Raw genomic sequence first — 22,877 nt, 5'->3', positions numbered from 1 at the left:
TTACCGTAGTTATTGAAATCATGATACCTCCTGCAGGAAGATTACAAAAATCAATTGGTTATAGAGCCAACAGAACTCAAACAAGTCACTTTCGTACCCCAGGAGCCAAACTCACCTTTTTCTTGTGATCTGTACAAAGTCATCATTATGCCTACTGCAGGAAATAAAGAAATATATCTTGCTTAATTAGCCAAGCCAACTCCCAACCATACCCCAGGAGCAAAACTCACATTCTGTTATGACATCTTTTGTGATTATTGTAGAATAAAACTTACCTGCTCCTGTTGATTTCCCTATTCACGAATCCTCCAGTCATGCTTACCGTAGTTATTGAAATCATCATACCTCCTGCAGGAAGATGACAAAAATCAATTGGTTATAGAGCCAACGGAACTCAAACAAGTCACTTTCGTACCCCAGGAGCCAAACTCACCTTTTTCTTGTGATCTGTACAAAGTCATCATCATGCCTCCTCTAGGAAATAAACAAATATATATTGATTAATTAGCCAAGCCAACTCCCAACCATACCCCAGGAGCAAAACTCACCTTCTGTTATGACATCTTTTCTGAATATTGTAGAATAGAACTTACCTGCTCCTGTTGATTTCCCTATTCACGAATCCTCCAGTCATGCTTACCGTAGTTATTGAAATCATCATACCTCCTGCAGGAAGATGACAAAAATCAATTGGTTATAGAGCCAACGGAACTCAAAAAAGTCACTTTCGTACCCCAGGAGCCAAACTCACCACTTCCTTGTGATTTGTACAAAGTCATGACCATGCCTACTGCAAGAAATAAAAAAATATATATTGATTAATTAGCCAAGCCAACTCCCAACCATACCCCAGGAGCAAAACTCACCTTCTGTTATGACATCTTTTCTGAATATTGTAGAATAGAACTTACCTGCTCCTGTTGATTTCCCTATTCACGAATCCTCCAGTCATGCTTACCGTAGTTATTGAAATCATCATACCTCCTGCAGGAAGATGACAAAAATCAATTGGTTATAGAGCCAACGGAACTCAAACAAGTCACTTTCGTACCCCAGGAGCCAAACTCACCTTTTTCTTGTGATCTGTACAAAGTTATCATCATGCCTACTGCAGGAAATAAACAAATGTATATTGATTAATTGGCCAAGCCAACTCCCAACCATACCCCAGGAGCAAAACTCACCTTGTGTTATGACATCTTTTCTGAGTATTGTAGAATAAAACTTACCTGCTCCTGTTGATTTCCCTATTCACGAATCCTCCAGTCATGCTTACCGTAGTTATTGAAATCATCATACCTCCTGCAGGAAGATGACAAAAATCAATTGGTTATAGAGCCAACGGAACTCAAACAAGTGACTTTCGTACCCCAGGAGCCAAACTCACCTTTTTCTTGTGATCGGTACAAAGTCATCATCATGCCTCCTCTAGGAAATAAACAAATAAATATTGATTAATTAGCCAAGCCAACTCCCAAACATACCCCAGGAGCAAAACCCACCTTCTGTTATGACATCTTTTCTGATTATTGTAGAATAAAACTTACCTGCTCCTGTTGATTTCCCTATTCACGAATCCTCCAGTCATGCTTACCGTAGTTATTGAAATCATCATACCTCCTGCAGGAAGATGACAAAAATCAATTGGTTATAGAGCCAACGGAACTCAAAAAAGTCACTTTCGTACCCCAGGAGCCAAACTCACCATTTCCTTGTGATTTGTACAAAGTCATGACCATGCCTACTGCAAGAAATAAAAAAATATATATTGATTAATTAGCCAAGCCAACTCCCAACCATACCCCAGGAGCAAAACTCACCTTCTGTTATGACATCTTTTCTGAATATTGTAGAATAGAACTTACCTGCTCCTGTTGATTTCCCTATTCACGAATCCTCCAGTCATGCTTACCGTAGTTATTGAAATCATCATACCTCCTGCAGGAAGATGACAAAAATCAATTGGTTATAGAGCCAACGGAACTCAAAAAAGTCACTTTCGTACCCCAGGAGCCAAACTCACCATTTCCTTGTGATTTGTACAAAGTCATGACCATGCCTACTGCAAGAAATAAAAAAATATATATTGATTAATTAGCCAAGCCAACTCCCAACCATACCCCAGGAGCAAAACTCACCTTCTGTTATGACATCTTTTCTGAATATTGTAGAATAGAACTTACCTGCTCCTGTTGATTTCCCTATTCACGAATCCTCCAGTCATGCTTACCGTAGTTATTGAAATCATCATACCTCCTGCAGGAAGATGAGAAAAATCAATTGGTTATAGAGCCAACGGAACTCAAACAAGTCACTTTCGTACCCCAGGAGCCAAACTCACCTTTTTCTTGTGATCTGTACAAAGTTATCATCATGGCTACTGCAGGAAATAAACAAATGTATATTGATTAATTGGCCAAGCCAACTCCCAACCATACCCCAGGAGCAAAACTCACCTTCTGTTATGACATCTTTTCTGAGTATTGTAGAATAAAACTTACCTGCTCCTGTTGATTTCCCTATTCACGAATCCTCCAGTCATGCTTACCGTAGTTATTGAAATCATGATACCTCCTGCAGGAAGATTACAAAAATCAATTGGTTATAGAGCCAACAGAACTCAAACAAGTCACTTTCGTACCCCAGGAGCCAAACTCACCTTTTTCTTGTGATCTGTACAAAGTCATCATTATGCCTACTGCAGGAAATAAAGAAATATATCTTGCTTAATTAGCCAAGCCAACTCCCAACCATACCCCAGGAGCAAAACTCACATTCTGTTATGACATCTTTTGTGATTATTGTAGAATAAAACTTACCTGCTCCTGTTGATTTCCCTATTCACGAATCCTCCAGTCATGCTTACCGTAGTTATTGAAATCATCATACCTCCTGCAGGAAGATGACAAAAATCAATTGGTTATAGAGCCAACGGAACTCAAACAAGTCACTTTCGTACCCCAGGAGCCAAACTCACCTTTTTCTTGTGATCTGTACAAAGTCATCATCATGCCTCCTCTAGGAAATAAACAAATATATATTGATTAATTAGCCAAGCCAACTCCCAACCATACCCCAGGAGCAAAACTCACCTTCTGTTATTACATCTTTTGTGATTATTGTAGAATAAAACTTACCTGCTCCTGTTGATTTCCCTATTCACGAATCCTCCAGTCATGCTTACCGTAGTTATTGAAATCATCATACCTCCTGCAGGAAGATGACAAAAATCAATTGGTTATAGAGCCAACGGAACTCAAAAAAGTCACTTTCGTACCCCAGGAGCCAAACTCACCACTTCCTTGTGATTTGTACAAAGTCATGACCATGCCTACTGCAAGAAATAAAAAAATATATATTGATTAATTAGCCAAGCCAACTCCCAACCATACCCCAGGAGCAAAACTCACCTTCTGTTATGACATCTTTTCTGAATATTGTAGAATAGAACTTACCTGCTCCTGTTGATTTCCCTATTCACGAATCCTCCAGTCATGCTTACCGTAGTTATTGAAATCATCATACCTCCTGCAGGAAGATGACAAAAATCAATTGGTTATAGAGCCAACGGAACTCAAACAAGTCACTTTCGTACCCCAGGAGCCAAACTCACCTTTTTCTTGTGATCTGTACAAAGTTATCATCATGCCTACTGCAGGAAATAAACAAATGTATATTGATTAATTGGCCAAGCCAACTCCCAACCATACCCCAGGAGCAAAACTCACCTTCTGTTATGACATCTTTTCTGAGTATTGTAGAATAAAACTTACCTGCTCCTGTTGATTTCCCTATTCACGAATCCTCCAGTCATGCTTACCGTAGTTATTGAAATCATCATACCTCCTGCAGGAAGATGACAAAAATCAATTGGTTATAGAGCCAACGGAACTCAAAAAAGTCACTTTCGTACCCCAGGAGCCAAACTCACCATTTCCTTGTGATTTGTACAAAGTCATGACCATGCCTACTGCAAGAAATAAAAAATATATATTGATTAATTAGCCAAGCCAACTCCCAACCATACCCCAGGAGCAAAACTCACCTTCTGTTATGACATCTTTTCTGAATATTGTAGAATAGAACTTACCTGCTCCTGTTGATTTCCCTATTCACGAATCCTCCAGTCATGCTTACCGTAGTTATTGAAATCATCATACCTCCTGCAGGAAGATGACAAAAATCAATTGGTTATAGAGCCAACGGAACTCAAAAAAGTCACTTTCGTACCCCAGGAGCCAAACTCACCATTTCCTTGTGATTTGTACAAAGTCATGACCATGCCTACTGCAAGAAATAAAAAATATATATTGATTAATTAGCCAAGCCAACTCCCAACCATACCCCAGGAGCAAAACTCACCTTCTGTTATGACATCTTTTCTGAATATTGTAGAATAGAACTTACCTGCTCCTGTTGATTTCCCTATTCACGAATCCTCCAGTCATGCTTACCGTAGTTATTGAAATCATCATACCTCCTGCAGGAAGATGAGAAAAATCAATTGGTTATAGAGCCAACGGAACTCAAACAAGTCACTTTCGTACCCCAGGAGCCAAACTCACCTTTTTCTTGTGATCTGTACAAAGTTATCATCATGGCTACTGCAGGAAATAAACAAATGTATATTGATTAATTGGCCAAGCCAACTCCCAACCATACCCCAGGAGCAAAACTCACCTTCTGTTATGACATCTTTTCTGAGTATTGTAGAATAAAACTTACCTGCTCCTGTTGATTTCCCTATTCACGAATCCTCCAGTCATGCTTACCGTAGTTATTGAAATCATCATACCTCCTGCAGGAAGATGACAAAAATCAATTGGTTATAGAGCCAACGGAACTCAAACAAGTCACTTTCGTACCCCAGGAGCCAAACTCACCTTTTTCTTGTGATCTGTACAAAGTCATCATCATGCCTCCTCTAGGAAATAAACAAATATATCTTGCTTAATTAGCCAAGCCAACTCCCAACCATACCCCAGGAGCAAAACTCACCTTCTGTTATGACATCTTTTCTGATTCTTGTAGAATAAAACTTACCTGCTCCTGTTGATTTCCCTATTCACCTATCCTCCACTCATGCTTACCGTAGTTATTGAAATCATCATACCTCCTGCAGGAAGATGACAAAAATCAATTGGTTATAGAGCCAACAGAACTCAAACAAGTCACTTTCGTACCCCAGGAGCCAAACTCACCTTTTTCTTGTGATCTGTACAAAGTCATCATTATGCCTACTGCAGGAAATAAAGAAATATATCTTGCTTAATTAGCCAAGCCAACTCCCAACCATACCCCAGGAGCAAAACTCACCTTCTGTTATGACATCTTTTCTGATTCTTGTAGAATAAAACTTACCAGCTCCTGTTGATTTCCCTATTCACGAATCCTCCAGTCATGCTTACCGTAGTTATTGAAATCATCATACCTCCTGCAGGAAGATGACAAAAATCAATTGGTTATAGAGCCAACGGAACTCAAACAAGTCACTTTCGTACCCCAGGAGCCAAACTCACCTTTTTCTTGTGATCGGTACAAAGTCATCATCATGACTCCTCTAGGAAATAAACAAATATATATTGATTAATTAGCCAAGCCAACTCTCAACCATACCCCAGGAGCAAACTCACCTTCTGTTATGACATCTTTTGTGATTATTGTAGAATAAAACTTACCTGCTCCTGTTGATTTCCCTATTCACGAATCCTCCAGTCATGCTTACCGTAGTTATTGAAATCATCATAACTCCTGCAGGAAGATGACAAAAATCAATTGGTTATAGAGCCAACAGAACTCAAACAAGTCACTTTCGTACCCCAGGAGCCAAACGCACCATTTCCTTGTGATTTGTACAAAGTCATGACCATGCCTACTGCAGGAAATAAAAAAATATATATTGATTAATTAGCCAAGCCAACTCCCAACCATACCCCAGGAGCAAAACTCACCTTCTGTTATGACATCTTTTCTGAATATTGTAGAATAGAACTTACCTGCTCCTGTTGATTTCCCTATTTACGAATCCTCCAGTCATGCTTACCGTAGTTATTGAAATCATCATACCTCCTGCAGGAAGATGACAAAAATCAATTGGTTATAGAGCCAACGGAACTCAAACAAGTCACTTTCGTACCCCAGGAGCCAAACTCACCTTTTTCTTGTGATCTGTACAAAGTTATCATCATGCCTACTGCAGGAAATAAACAAATGTATATTGATTAATTGGCCAAGCCAACTCCCAACCATACCCCAGGAGCAAAACTCACCTTGTGTTATGACATCTTTTCTGAGTATTGTAGAATAAAACTTACCTGCTCCTGTTGATTTCCCTATTCACGAATCCTCCAGTCATGCTTACCGTAGTTATTGAAATCATCATACCTCCTGCAGGAAGATGACAAAAATCAATTGGTTATAGAGCCAACGGAACTCAAAAAAGTCACTTTCGTACCCCAGGAGCCAAACTCACCATTTCCTTGTGATTTGTACAAAGTCATGACCATGCCTACTGCAAGAAATAAAAAAATATATATTGATTAATTAGCCAAGCCAACTCCCAACCATACCCCAGGAGCAAAACTCACCTTCTGTTATGACATCTTTTCTGAATATTGTAGAATAGAACTTACCTGCTCCTGTTGATTTCCCTATTCACGAATCCTCCAGTCATGCTTACCGTAGTTATTGAAATCATCATACCTCCTGCAGGAAGATGAGAAAAATCAATTGGTTATAGAGCCAACGGAACTCAAAAAAGTCACTTTCGTACCCCAGGAGCCAAACTCACCTTTTTCTTGTGATCTGTACAAAGTTATCATCATGGCTACTGCAGGAAATAAACAAATGTATATTGATTAATTGGCCAAGCCAACTCCCAACCATACCCCAGGAGCAAAACTCACCTTCTGTTATGACATCTTTTCTGAGTATTGTAGAATAAAACTTACCTGCTCCTGTTGATTTCCCTATTCACGAATCCTCCAGTCATGCTTACCGTAGTTATTGAAATCATGATACCTCCTGCAGGAAGATTACAAAAATCAATTGGTTATAGAGCCAACAGAACTCAAACAAGTCACTTTCGTACCCCAGGAGCCAAACTCACCTTTTTCTTGTGATCTGTACAAAGTCATCATTATGCCTACTGCAGGAAATAAAGAAATATATCTTGCTTAATTAGCCAAGCCAACTCCCAACCATACCCCAGGAGCAAAACTCACATTCTGTTATGACATCTTTTGTGATTATTGTAGAATAAAACTTACCTGCTCCTGTTGATTTCCCTATTCACGAATCCTCCAGTCATGCTTACCGTAGTTATTGAAATCATCATACCTCCTGCAGGAAGATGACAAAAATCAATTGGTTATAGAGCCAACGGAACTCAAACAAGTCACTTTCGTACCCCAGGAGCCAAACTCACCTTTTTCTTGTGATCTGTACAAAGTCATCATCATGCCTCCTCTAGGAAATAAACAAATATATCTTGCTTAATTAGCCAAGCCAACTCCCAACCATACCCCAGGAGCAAAACTCACCTTCTGTTATGACATCTTTTCTGATTCTTGTAGAATAAAACTTACCTGCTCCTGTTGATTTCCCTATTCACCTATCCTCCACTCATGCTTACCGTAGTTATTGAAATCATCATACCTCCTGCAGGAAGATGACAAAAATCAATTGGTTATAGAGCCAACAGAACTCAAACAAGTCACTTTCGTACCCCAGGAGCCAAACTCACCTTTTTCTTGTGATCTGTACAAAGTCATCATTATGCCTACTGCAGGAAATAAAGAAATATATCTTGCTTAATTAGCCAAGCCAACTCCCAACCATACCCCAGGAGCACAACTCACCTTCTGTTATGACATCTTTTCTGATTCTTGTAGAATAAAACTTACCAGCTCCTGTTGATTTCCCTATTCACGAATCCTCCAGTCATGCTTACCGTAGTTATTGAAATCATCATACCTCCTGCAGGAAGATGACAAAAATCAATTGGTTATAGAGCCAACGGAACTCAAACAAGTCACTTTCGTACCCCAGGAGCCAAACTCACCTTTTTCTTGTGATCGGTACAAAGTCATCATCATGACTCCTCTAGGAAATAAACAAATATATATTGATTAATTAGCCAAGCCAACTCTCAACCATACCCCAGGAGCAAACTCACCTTCTGTTATGACATCTTTTGTGATTATTGTAGAATAAAACTTACCTGCTCCTGTTGATTTCCCTATTCACGAATCCTCCAGTCATGCTTACCGTAGTTATTGAAATCATCATAACTCCTGCAGGAAGATGACAAAAATCAATTGGTTATAGAGCCAACAGAACTCAAACAAGTCACTTTCGTACCCCAGGAGCCAAACGCACCATTTCCTTGTGATTTGTACAAAGTCATGACCATGCCTACTGCAGGAAATAAAAAAATATATATTGATTAATTAGCCAAGCCAACTCCCAACCATACCCCAGGAGCAAAACTCACCTTCTGTTATGACATCTTTTCTGAATATTGTAGAATAGAACTTACCTGCTCCTGTTGATTTCCCTATTTACGAATCCTCCAGTCATGCTTACCGTAGTTATTGAAATCATCATACCTCCTGCAGGAAGATGACAAAAATCAATTGGTTATAGAGCCAACAGAACTCAAACAAGTCACTTTCGTACCCCAGGAGCCAAACTCACCTTTTTCTTGTGATCTGTACAAAGTTATCATCATGCCTACTGCAGGAAATAAACAAATGTATATTGATTAATTGGCCAAGCCAACTCCCAACCATACCCCAGGAGCAAAACTCACCTTCTGTTATGACATCTTTTCTGAGTATTGTAGAATAAAACTTACCTGCTCCTGTTGATTTCCCTATTCACGAATCCTCCAGTCATGCTTACCGTAGTTATTGAAATCATGATACCTCCTGCAGGAAGATTACAAAAATCAATTGGTTATAGAGCCAACAGAACTCAAACAAGTCACTTTCGTACCCCAGGAGCCAAACTCACCTTTTTCTTGTGATCTGTACAAAGTCATCATTATGCCTACTGCAGGAAATAAAGAAATATATCTTGCTTAATTAGCCAAGCCAACTCCCAACCATACCCTAGGAGCAAAACTCACCTTCTGTTATGACATCTTTTCTGATTCTTGTAGAATAGAACTTACCTGCTCCTGTTGATTTCCCTATTCACGAATCCTCCAGTCATGCTTACCGTAGTTATTGAAATCATCATACCTCCTGCAGGAAGATGACAAAAATCATTTGGTTATAGAGCCAACGGAACTCAAAAAAGTCACTTTCGTACCCCAGGAGCCAAACTCACCTTTTTCTTGTGATCTGTACAAAGTCATCATCATGCCTACTGCAGGAAATAAACAAATGTATATTGATTAATTGGCCAAGCCAACTCCCAACCATACCCCAGGAGCAAAACTCACCTTTTGTTATGACATCTTTTCTGAGTATTGTAGAATAGAACTTATCTGCTCCTGTTGATTTCCCTATTCACGAATCCTCCAGTCATGCTTACCGTAGTTATTGAAATCATCATACCTCCTGCAGGAAGATGACAAAAATCAATTGGTTATCGAGCCAACGGAACTCAAACAAGTCACTTTCGTACCCCAGGAGCCAAACTCACCTTTTTCTTGTGATCTGTACAAAGTCATCATCATGCCTCCTCTAGGACATAAACAAATATATATTGATTAATTAGCCAAGCCAACTCCCAACCATACCCCAGGAGCAAAACTCACCTTCTATTATGACATCTTTTGTGATTATTGTAGAATAAAACTTACCTGCTCCTGTTGATTTCCCTATTCATGAATCCGCCAGTCATGCTTACCGTAGTTATTGAAATCATCATACCTCCTGCAGGAAGATGACAAAAATCAATTGGTTATAGAGCCAACGGAACTCAAACAAGTCACTTTCGTACCCCAGGAGCCAAACTCACCTTTTCCTTGTGATTTGTACAAAGTCGTGATCATGCCTACTGCACGAAATAAAAATATATATATTGATTAATTGGCCAAGCCAACTCCCAACCATATCCCAGGAGCAAAGCTCACCTTCTGTTATGACATCTTTTCTGAGTATTGTAGAATAGAACTTACCTGCTCCTGTTGATTTCCCTATTCACGAATCCTCCTGTCATGCTTACCGTAGTTATTGAAATCATCATACCTCCTGCAGGAAGATGACAAAAATCAATTGGTTATAGAGCCAACGGAACTCAAACAAGTCACTTTCGTACCCCAGGAGCCAAACTCACCTTTTTCTTGTGATCTGTACAAAGTCATCATCATGCCTACTGCAGGAAATAAACAAATATATATTGATTAATTGGCCAAGCCAACTCCCAACCATACCCCAGGAGCAAAACTCACCTTTTGTTATGACATCTTTTCTGAGTATTGTAGAATAAAACTTACCTGCTCCTGTTGATTTCCCTATTCACAAATCCTCCAGTCATGCTTACCGTAGTTATTGAAATCATGATACCTCCTGCAGGAAGATGACAAAAATCAATTGGTTATAGAGCCAACGGAACTCAAACAAGTCACTTTCGTACCCCAGGATCCAAACTCACCTTTTTCTTGTGATCAGTACAAAGTCATCATCATGCCTCCTCTAGGAAATAAACAAATAAATATTGATTAATTAGCCAAGCCAACACCCAAACATACCCCAGGAGCAAAACCCACCTTCTGTTATGACATCTTTTCTGATTATTGTAGAATAAAACTTACCTGCTCCTGTTGATTTCCCTATTCACGAATCCTCCAGTCATGCTTACCGTAGTTATTGAAATCATCATACCTCCTGCAGGAAGATGACAAAAATCAATTGGTTATAGAGCCAACGGAACTCAAACAAGTCACTTTCGTACCCCAGGAGCCAAACTCACCATTTCCTTGTGATTTGTACAAAGTCATGACCATGCCTACTGCAAGAAATAAAAAAATATATATTGATTAATTAGCCAAGCCAACTCCCAACCATACCCCAGGAGCAAAACTCACCTTCTGTTATGACATCTTTTCTGAATATTGTAGAATAGAACTTACCTCCTCCTGTTGATTTCCCTATTCACGAATCCTCCAGTCATGCTTACCGTAGTTATTGAAATCATCATACCTCCTGCAGGAAGATGACAAAAATCAATTGGTTATAGAGCCAACGGAACTCAAAAAAGTCACTTTCGTACCCCAGGAGCCAAACTCACCACTTCCTTGTGATTTGTACAAAGTCATGACCATGCCTACTGCAAGAAATAAATATATATATATTGATTAATTAGCCAAGCCAACTCCCAACCATACCCCAGGAGCAAAACTCACCTTCTGTTATGACATCTTTTCTGAATATTGTAGAATAGAACTTACCTGCTCCTGTTGATTTCCCTATTCACGAATCCTCCAGTCATGCTTACCGTAGTTATTGAAGTCATCATACCTCCTGCAGGAAGATGACAAAAATCAATTGGTTATAGAGCCAACGGAACTCAAACAAGTCACTTTCGTACCCCAGGAGCCAAACTCACCTTTTTCTTGTGATCTGTACAAAGTTATCATCATGCCTACTGCAGGAAATAAACAAATGTATATTGATTAATTGGCCAAGCCAACTCCCAACCATACCCCAGGAGCAAAACTCACCTTGTGTTATGACATCTTTTCTGAGTATTGTAGAATAAAACTTACCTGCTCCTGTTGATTTCCCTATTCACAAATCCTCCAGTCATGCTTACCGTAGTTATTGAAATCATGATACCTCCTGCAGGAAGATTACAAAAATCAATTGGTTATAGAGCCAACAGAACTCAAACAAGTCACATTGGTACCCCAGGAGCCAAACTCACCTTTTTGTTGTGATCTGTACAAAGTCATCATTATGCCTACTGCGGGAAATAAAGAAATATATCTTGCTTAATTAGCCAAGCCAACTCCCAACCATACCCCAGGAGCAAAACTCACCTTCTGTTATGACATCTTTTGTGATTATTGTAGAATAAAACTTACCTGCTCCTGTTGATTTCCCTATTCACGAATCCTCCAGTCATGCTTACCGTAGTTATTGAAATCATCATACCTCCTGCAGGAAGATGACAAAAATCAATTGGTTATAGAGCCAACGGAACTCAAACAAGTGACTTTCGTACCCCAGGAGCCAAACTCACCTTTTTCTTGTGATCGGTACAAAGTCATCATCATGCCTCCTCTAGGAAATAAACAAATAAATATTGATTAATTAGCCAAGCCAACTCCCAAACATACCCCAGGAGCAAAACCCACCTTCTGTTATGACATCTTTTCTGATTATTGTAGAATAAAACTTACCTGCTCCTGTTGATTTCCCTATTCACGAATCCTCCAGTCATGCTTACCGTAGTTATTGAAATCATCATACCTCCTGCAGGAAGATGACAAAAATCAATTGGTTATAGAGCCAACGGAACTCAAAAAAGTCACTTTCGTACCCCAGGAGCCAAACTCACCATTTCCTTGTGATTTGTACAAAGTCATGACCATGCCTACTGCAAGAAATAAAAAAATATATATTGATTAATTAGCCAAGCCAACTCCCAACCATACCCCAGGAGCAAAACTCACCTTCTGTTATGACATCTTTTCTGAGTATTGTAGAATAAAACTTACCTGCTCCTGTTGATTTCCCTATTCACGAATCCTCCAGTCATGCTTACCGTAGTTATTGAAATCATCATAACTCCTGCAGGAAGATGACAAAAATCAATTGGTTATAGAGCCAACAGAACTCAAACAAGTCACTTTCGTACCCCAGGAGCCAAACGCACCATTTCCTTGTGATTTGTACAAAGTCATGACCATGCCTACTGCAGGAAATAAAAAAAAATATATTGATTAATTAGCCAAGCCAACTCCCAACCATACCCCAGGAGCAAAACTCACCTTCTGTTATGACATCTTTTCTGAATATTGTAGAATAGAACTTACCTGCTCCTGTTGATTTCCCTATTTACGAATCCTCCAGTCATGCTTACCGTAGTTATTGAAATCATCATACCTCCTGCAGGAAGATGACAAAAATCAATTGGTTATAGAGCCAACAGAACTCAAACAAGTCACTTTCGTACCCCAGGAGCCAAACTCACCTTTTTCTTGTGATCTGTACAAAGTTATCATCATGCCTACTGCAGGAAATAAACAAATGTATATTGATTAATTGGCCAAGCCAACTCCCAACCATACCCCAGGAGCAAAACTCACCTTCTGTTATGACATCTTTTCTGAGTATTGTAGAATAAAACTTACCTGCTCCTGTTGATTTCCCTATTCACGAATCCTCCAGTCATGCTTACCGTAGTTATTGAAATCATGATACCTCCTGCAGGAAGATTACAAAAATCAATTGGTTATAGAGCCAACAGAACTCAAACAAGTCACTTTCGTACCCCAGGAGCCAAACTCACCTTTTTCTTGTGATCTGTACAAAGTCATCATTATGCCTACTGCAGGAAATAAAGAAATATATCTTGCTTAATTAGCCAAGCCAACTCCCAACCATACCCCAGGAGCAAAACTCACCTTCTGTTATGACATCTTTTCTGAGTATTGTAGAATAAAACTTATCTGCTCCTGTTGATTTCCCTATTCACGAATCCTCCAGTCATGCTTACCGTAGTTATTGAAATCATCATACCTCCTGCAGGAAGATGACAAAAATCAATTGGTTATCGAGCCAACGGAACTCAAACAAGTCACTTTCGTACCCCAGGAGCCAAACTCACCTTTTTCTTGTGATCGGTACAAAGTCATCATCATGCCTCCTCTAGGACATAAACAAATATATATTGATTAATTAGCCAAGCCAACTCCCAACCATACCCCAGGAGCAAAACTCACCTTCTGTTATGACATCTTTTCTGAATATTGTAGAATAGAACTTACCTGCTCCTGTTGATTTCCCTATTCACGAATCCTCCAGTCATGCTTACCGTAGTTATTGAAATCATCATACCTCCTGCAAGAAGATGACAAAAATCAATTGGTTATAGAGCCAACGGAACTCAAACAAGTCACTTTCGTGCCCCAGGAGCCAAACTCACCTTTTTCTTGTGATCTGTACAAAGTTATCATCATGCCTACTGCAGGAAATAAACAAATGTATATTGATTAATTGGCCAAGCCAACTCCCAACCATACCCCAGGAGCAAAACTCACCTTGTGTTATGACATCTTTTCTGAGTATTGTAGAATAAAACTTACCTGCTCCTGTTGATTTCCCTATTCACAAATCCTCCAGTCATGCTTACCGTAGTTATTGAAATCATGATACCTCCTGCAGGAAGATTACAAAAATCAATTGGTTATAGAGCCAACAGAACTCAAACAAGTCACATTGGTACCCCAGGAGCCAAACTCACCTTTTTATTGTGATCTGTACAAAGTCATCATTATGCCTACTGCGGGAAATAAAGAAATATATCTTGCTTAATTAGCCAAGCCAACTCCCAAACATACCCCAGGAGCAAAACCCACCTTCTGTTATGACATCTTTTCTGATTATTGTAGAATAAAACTTACCTGCTCCTGTTGATTTCCCTATTCACGAATCCTCCAGTCATGCTTACCGTAGTTATTGAAATCATCATACCTCCTGCAGGAAGATGACAAAAATCAATTGGTTATAGAGCCAACGGAACTCAAAAAAGTCACTTTCGTACCCCAGGAGCCAAACTCACCATTTCCTTGTGATTTGTACAAAGTCATGACCATGCCTACTGCAAGAAATAAAAAAATATATATTGATTAATTAGCCAAGCCAACTCCCAACCATACCCCAGGAGCAAAACTCACCTTGTGTTATGACATCTTTTCTGAGTATTGTAGAATAAAACTTACCTGCTCCTGTTGATTTCCCTATTCACAAATCCTCCAGTCATGCTTACCGTAGTTATTGAAATCATGATACCTCCTGCAGGAAGATTACAAAAATCAATTGGTTATAGAGCCAACAGAACTCAAACAAGTCACTTTCGTACCCCAGGAGCCAAACTCACCTTTTTCTTGTGATCTGTACAAAGTCATCATTATGCCTACTGCAGGAAATAAAGAAATATATCTTGCTTAATTAGCCAAGCCAACTCCCAACCATACCCCAGGAGCAAAACTCACATTCTGTTATGACATCTTTTGTGATTATTGTAGAATAAAACTTACCTGCTCCTGTTGATTTCCCTATTCACGAATCCTCCAGTCATGCTTACCGTAGTTATTGAAATCATCATACCTCCTGCAGGAAGATGACAAAAATCAATTGGTTATAGAGCCAACGGAACTCAAACAAGTCACTTTCGTACCCCAGGAGCCAAACTCACCTTTTTCTTGTGATCTGTACAAAGTCATCATCATGCCTCCTCTAGGAAATAAACAAATAAATATTGATTAATTAGCCAAGCCAACTCCCAAACATACCCCAGGAGCAAAACCCACCTTCTGTTATGACATCTTTTCTGATTATTGTAGAATAAAACTTACCTGCTCCTGTTGATTTCCCTATTCACGAATCCTCCAGTCATGCTTACCGTAGTTATTGAAATCATCATACCTCCTGCAGGAAGATGACAAAAATCAATTGGTTATAGAGCCAACAGAACTCAAACAAGTCACTTTCGTACCCCAGGAGCCAAACTCACCTTTTTCTTGTGATCTGTACAAAGTCATCATTATGCCTAATGCGGGAAATAAAGAAATATATCTTGCTTAATTAGCCAAGCCAACTCCCAACCATACCCCAGGAGCAAAACTCACCTTCTGTTATGACATCTTTTCTGAGTATTGTAGAATAAAACTTACCTGCTCCTGTTGATTTCCCTATTCACGAATCCTCCAGTAATGCTTACCGTAGTTATTGAAATCATCATACCTCCTGCAGGAAGATGACAAAAATCAATTGGTTATAGAGCCAACGGAACTCAAACAAGTCACTTTCGTACCCCAGGAGCCAAACTCACCTTTTTCTTGTGATCGGTACAAAGTCATCATCATGCCTCCTCTAGGAAATAAACAAATAAATATTGATTAATTAGCCAAGCCAACTCCCAAACATACCCCAGGAGCAAAACCCACCTTCTGTTATGACATCTTTTCTGATTATTGTAGAATAAAACTTACCTGCTCCTGTTGATTTCCCTATTCACGAATCCTCCAGTCATGCTTACCGTAGTTATTGAAATCATCATACCTCCTGCAGGAAGATGACAAAAATCAATTGGTTATAGAGCCAACGGAACTCAAAAAAGTCACTTTCGTACCCCAGGAGCCAAACTCACCATTTCCTTGTGATTTGTACAAAGTCATGACCATGCCTACTGCAAGAAATAAAAAAATATATATTGATTAATTAGCCAAGCCAACTCCCAACCATACCCCAGGAGCAAAACTCACCTTCTGTTATGACATCTTTTCTGATTCTTGTAGAATAGAACTTACCTGCTCCTGTTGATTTCCCTATTCACGAATCCTCCAGTCATCCTTACCGTAGTTATTGAAATCATCATACCTCCTGCAGGAAGATGACAAAAATCAATTGGTTATAGAGCCAACGGAACTCAAACAAGTCACTTTCGTACCCCAGTAGCCAAACTCACCTTTTTCTTGTGATCTGTACAAAGTCATCATCATGCCTACTGCAGGAAATAAACAAATATATATTGATTAATTGGCCAAGCCAACTCCCAACCATCCTCCAGGAGCAAAACTCACTTTTGTTATGACATCTATTCTGCTTATTGTAGAATAGAACTTACCTGCTCCTGTTGATTTCCCTATTCATGAATCCGCCAGTCATGCTTACCGTAGTTATTGAAATCATCATACCTCCTGCAGGAAGATGACAAAAATCAATTGGTTATAGAGCCAACGGAACTCAAACAAGTCACTTTCGTACCCCAGGAGCCAAACTCACCTTTTCCTTGTGATTTGTACAAAGTCGTGATCATGCCTACTGCACGAAATAAAAAATATATATTGATTAATTAGCCAAGCCAACTCCCAACCATATTCCAGGAGCAAAGCTCACCTTCTGTTATGACATCTTTTCTGAGTATTGTAGAATAGAACTTACCTGCTCCTGTTGATTTCCCTATTCACGAATCCTCCTGTCATGCTTACCGTAGTTATTGAAATCATCATACCTCCTGCAGGAAGATGACAAAAATCAATTGGTTATAGAGCCAACGGAACTCAAACAAGTCACTTTCGTACCCCAGGAGCCAAACTCACCTTTTTCTTGTGATCTGTACAAAGTCATCATCATGCCTACTGCAGGAAATAAACAAATATATATTGATTAATTGGCCAAGCCAACTCCCAACCATACCCCAGGAGCAAAACTCACCTTTTGTTATGACATCTTTTCTGAGTATTGTAGAATAGAACTTACCTGCTCCTGTTGATTTCCCTATTCACGAATCCTCCAGTCATGCTTACCGTAGTTATTGAAATCATCATACCTCCTGCAGGAAGATGACAAAAATCAATTGGTTATAGAGCCAACGGAACTCAAACAAGTCACTTTCGTACCCCAGGAGCCAAACTCACCTTTTTCTTGTGATCTGTACAAAGTCATCATCATGCCTACTGCAGGAAATAAAAAAAAAATTGATTAATTAGCCAAGCAAACTCCCAACCATACCCCACGAGCAAAACTCACCTTTTCCATGTGATTTCTACAAAGTCATTCCGACATATTTTCTGAGTATTGTAGAATAGAACTTACCTGTTCCTGTTGATTTCCCTGCTCATGAATCCTCCATTCATGCATGACCTAGCAATTTAAATCATCATGCCTCCTGCAGGAAGACAACAAATATCAATTGGTTATAGAGACAAAGGAACTCAACCAACTCACAACCGTACCAAAGGAGCGAAACTCACCTTTTCCTTGTAATTTGTACCAAGCCATCATCATGCCTACTCCAGGAAGAGAACAAAAATTTATTGGTTATTGGGCCAAAGGAACTCAACCAACTAACATCTATAACCCAGGAGTAAAACTGTTGAATAGAACTTACCTGCTCCTTTTGATTTCCCTATTCACGAAGCCTCCTGTCGTGCTTATCGTAGCTATTGAAATCATCATACCTCCTGCAGGAAGATGACAAAAATCAATTGGTTATAGAGCCAACGGAACTCAAACAAGTCACTTTCGTACCCCAGGAGCCAAACGCACCTTTTTCTTGTGATCTGTACAAAGTCATCATCATGCCTACTGCAGGAAATAAAGAAATACATCTTGCTTAATTGGCCAAGCCAACTCCCAACCATACCCCTGGAGCAAAACTCACCTTTTTTTATGACATCTTTTCTGAGTATTGTAGAATAGAACTTACCTGCTCCTGTTGATTTCCCTATTCACGAATCCTCCAGTCATGCTTACCGTAGTTATTGAAATCATCATACCTCCTGCAGGAAGATGACAAAAATCAATTGGTTATAGAGCCAACGGAACTCAAAAAAGTCACTTTCGTACCCCAGGAGCCAAACTCACCATTTCCTTGTGATTTGTACAAAGTCATGACCGTGCCTACTGCAAGAAATAAAAAAATATATATTGATTAATTAGCCAAGCCAACTCCCAACCATACCCCAGGAGCAAAACTCACCTTCTGTTATGACATCTTTTCTGATTATTGTAGAATAAAACTTACCTGCTCCTGTTGATTTCCCTATTCACGAATCCTCCAGTCATGCTTACCGTAGTTATTGAAATCATCATACCTCCTGCAGGAAGATGACAAAAATCAATTGGTTATAGAGCCAACGGAACTCAAAAAAGTCACTTTCGTACCCCAGGAGCCAAACTCACCATTTCCTTGTGATTTGTACAAAGTCATGACCATGCCTACTGCAAGAAATAAAAAAATATATATTGATTAATTAGCCAAGCCAACTCCCAACCATACCCCAGGAGCAAAACTCACCTTCTGTTATGACATCTTTTCTGATTCTTGTAGAATAGAACTTACCTGCTCCTGTTGATTTCCCTATTCACGAATCCTCCAGTCATCCTTACCGTAGTTATTGAAATCATCATACCTCCTGCAGGAAGATGACAAAAATCAATTGGTTATAGAGCCAACGGAACTCAAACAAGTCACTTTCGTACCCCAGTAGCCAAACTCACCTTTTTCTTGTGATCTGTACAAAGTCATCATCATGCCTACTGCAGGAAATAAACAAATATATATTGATTAATTGGCCAAGCCAACTCCCAACCATCCTCCAGGAGCAAAACTCACTTTTTGTTATGACATCTATTCTGCTTATTGTAGAATAGAACTTACCTGCTCCTGTTGATTTCCCTATTCATGAATCCGCCAGTCATGCTTACCGTAGTTATTGAAATCATCATACCTCCTGCAGGAAGATGACAAAAATCAATTGGTTATAGAGCCAACGGAACTCAAACAAGTCACTTTCGTACCCCAGGAGCCAAACTCACCTTTTCCTTGTGATTTGTACAAAGTCGTGATCATGCCTACTGCACGAAATAAAAATATATATATTGATTAATTAGCCAAGCCAACTCCCAACCATATTCCAGGAGCAAAGCTCACCTTCTGTTATGACATCTTTTCTGAGTATTGTAGAATAGAACTTACCTGCTCCTGTTGATTTCCCTATTCACGAATCCTCCTGTCATGCTTACCGTAGTTATTGAAATCATCATACCTCCTGCAGGAAGATGACAAAAATCAATTGGTTATAGAGCCAACGGAACTCAAACAAGTCACTTTCGTACCCCAGGAGCCAAACTCACCTTTTTCTTGTGATCTGTACAAAGTCATCATCATGCCTACTGCAGGAAATAAAAAAAAAATTGATTAATTAGCCAAGCAAACTCCCAACCATACCCCACGAGCAAAACTCACCTTTTCCATGTGATTTCTACAAAGTCATTCCGACATATTTTCTGAGTATTGTAGAATAGAACTTACCTGTTCCTGTTGATTTCCCTGCTCATGAATCCTCCATTCATGCATGACCTAGCAATTTAAATCATCATGCCTCCTGCAGGAAGACAACAAATATCAATTGGTTATAGAGACAAAGGAACTCAACCAACTCACAACCGTACCAAAGGAGCGAAACTCACCTTTTCCTTGTAATTTGTACCAAGCCATCATCATGCCTACTCCAGGAAGAGAACAAAAATTTATTGGTTATTGGGCCAAAGGAACTCAACCAACTAACATCTATAACCCAGGAGTAAAACTGTTGAATAGAACTTACCTGCTCCTTTTGATTTCCCTATTCACGAAGCCTCCTGTCGTGCTTATCGTAGCTATTGAAATCATCATACCTCCTGCAGGAAGATGACAAAAATCAATTGGTTATAGAGCCAACGGAACTCAAACAAGTCACTTTCGTACCCCAGGAGCCAAACGCACCTTTTTCTTGTGATCTGTACAAAGTCATCATCATGCCTACTGCAGGAAATAAAGAAATACATCTTGCTTAATTGGCCAAGCCAACTCCCAACCATACCCCTGGAGCAAAACTCACCTTTTTTTATGACATCTTTTCTGAGTATTGTAGAATAGAACTTACCTGCTCCTGTTGATTTCCCTATTCACGAATCCTCCAGTCATGCTTACCGTAGTTATTGAAATCATCATACCTCCTGCAGGAAGATGACAAAAATCAATTGGTTATAAAGCCAACGGAACTCAAACAAGTCACTTTCTTACCCCAGGAGCCAAACTCACCTTTTTCTTGTAATCTGTACAAAGTCATCATCATGCCTACTGCAGGAATTAAACAAATGTATATTGATTAATTGGCCAAGCCAACTCCCAACCATACCCCAGGAGCAAAACTCACCTTCTATTATGACATCTTTTGTGATTATTGTAGAATAAAACTTACCTGCTCCTGTTGATTTCCCTATTCACGAATCCTCCAGTCATGCTTACCGTAGTTATTGAAATCATCATACCTCCTGCAGGAAGATGACAAAAATCAATTGGTTATCGAGCCAACGGAACTCAAACAAGTCACTTTCTTACCCCAGGAGCCAAACTCACCTTTTTCTTGTGATCTGTACAAAGTCATCATCATGCCTACTGCAGGAATTAAACAAATGTATATTGATTAATTGGCCAAGCCAACTCCCAACCATACCCCAGGAGCAAAACTCACCTTCTATTATGACATCTTTTGTGATTATTGTAGAATAAAACTTACCTGCTCCTGTTGATTTCCCTATTCACGAATCCTCCAGTCATGCTTACCGTAGTTATTGAAATCATCATACCTCCTGCAGGAAGATGACAAAAATCAATTGGTTATAAAGCCAACGGAACTCAAACAAGTCACTTTCTTACCCCAGGAGCCAAACTCACCTTTTTCTTGTGATCTGTACAAAGTCATCATCATGCCTACTGCAGGAATTAAACAAATGTATATTGATTAATTGGCCAAGCCAACTCCCAACCATACCCCAGGAGCAAAACTCACCTTCTATTATGACATCTTTTGTGATTATTGTAGAATAAAACTTACCTGCTCCTGTTGATTTCCCTATTCACGAATCCTCCAGTCATGCTTACCGTAGTTATTGAAATCATCATACCTCCTGCAGGAAGATGACAAAAATCAATTGGTTATCGAGCCAACGGAACTCAAACAAGTCACTTTCGTACCCCAGGAGCCAAACTCACCTTTTTCTTGTGATCGGTACAAAGTCATCATCATGCCTCCTCTAGGAAATAAACAAATATATATTGATTAATTAGCCAAGCCAACTCCCAACCATACCCCAGGAGCAAAACTCACCTTCTATTATGACATCTTTTGTGATTATTGTAGAATAAAACTTACCTGCTCCTGTTGATTTCCCTATTCACGAATCCTCCAGTCATGCTTACCGTAGTTATTGAAATCATCATAACTCCTGCAGGAAGATGACAAAAATCAATTGGTTATAGAGCCAACAGAACTCAAAGAAGTCACTTTCGTACCCCAGGAGCCAAACTCACCTTTTTCTTGTGATTTGTACAAAGTCGTGATCATGCCTACTGCAGGAAATAAAAAAAATATTGATTAATTAGCCACGCAAATTTCTACAAAGTCATTCCGACATATTTTCTGAGTATTGTAGAATAGAACTTACCTGTTCCTGTTGATTTCCCTGCTCATGAATCCTCCATTCATGCATGACCTAGCAATTTAAATCATCATGCCTCCTGCAGGAAGACAACAAATATCAATTGGTTATAGAGACAAAGGAACTCAACCAACTCACAACCGTACCAAAGGAGCGAAACTCACCTTTTCCTTGTAATTTGTACCAAGCTATCATCATGCCTACTCCAGAAAGAGAACAAAAATTTATTGGTTATTGGGCCAAAGGAACTCAACCAACTAACATCTATAACCCAGGAGTAAAACTGTTGAATAGAACTTACCTGCTCCTGTTGATTTCCCTATTCACGAATCCTCCAGTCATGCTTACGGTAGTTATTGAAATCATCATACCTCCTGCAGGAAGATGACAAAAATCAATTGGTTATAGAGCCAACGGAACTCAACCAAGTATCGTCCATACTCCAGGTGCTAAACTCACTTTTTCCTTGTGATTTCTACAAAGTCATTATGAAATGTTTTCTGAATATTTTAGAATAGAACTCACCTTTTCCTCTTGATTTCATTTTATCCTTCAGTCATGCTTAACTTAGGTATAGTAATCATCATGCCTACTGCAGGAAGAGAACAAAAATCCATTGGTTATTGAGCAAAAGGAACTCAACCAACTCCCGTCCATACCCCAGGAGCAAAAGTCACCTTTTCCTTGTGATTTGGACAAAATCATTCA

The sequence above is a fragment of the Thamnophis elegans genome, chromosome 11 (genome assembly GCF_009769535.1).
Source record: "Thamnophis elegans isolate rThaEle1 chromosome 11, rThaEle1.pri, whole genome shotgun sequence".
NCBI lineage: Eukaryota > Metazoa > Chordata > Lepidosauria > Squamata > Colubridae > Thamnophis > Thamnophis elegans.
This window is presented reverse-complemented; position numbering follows the sequence as displayed.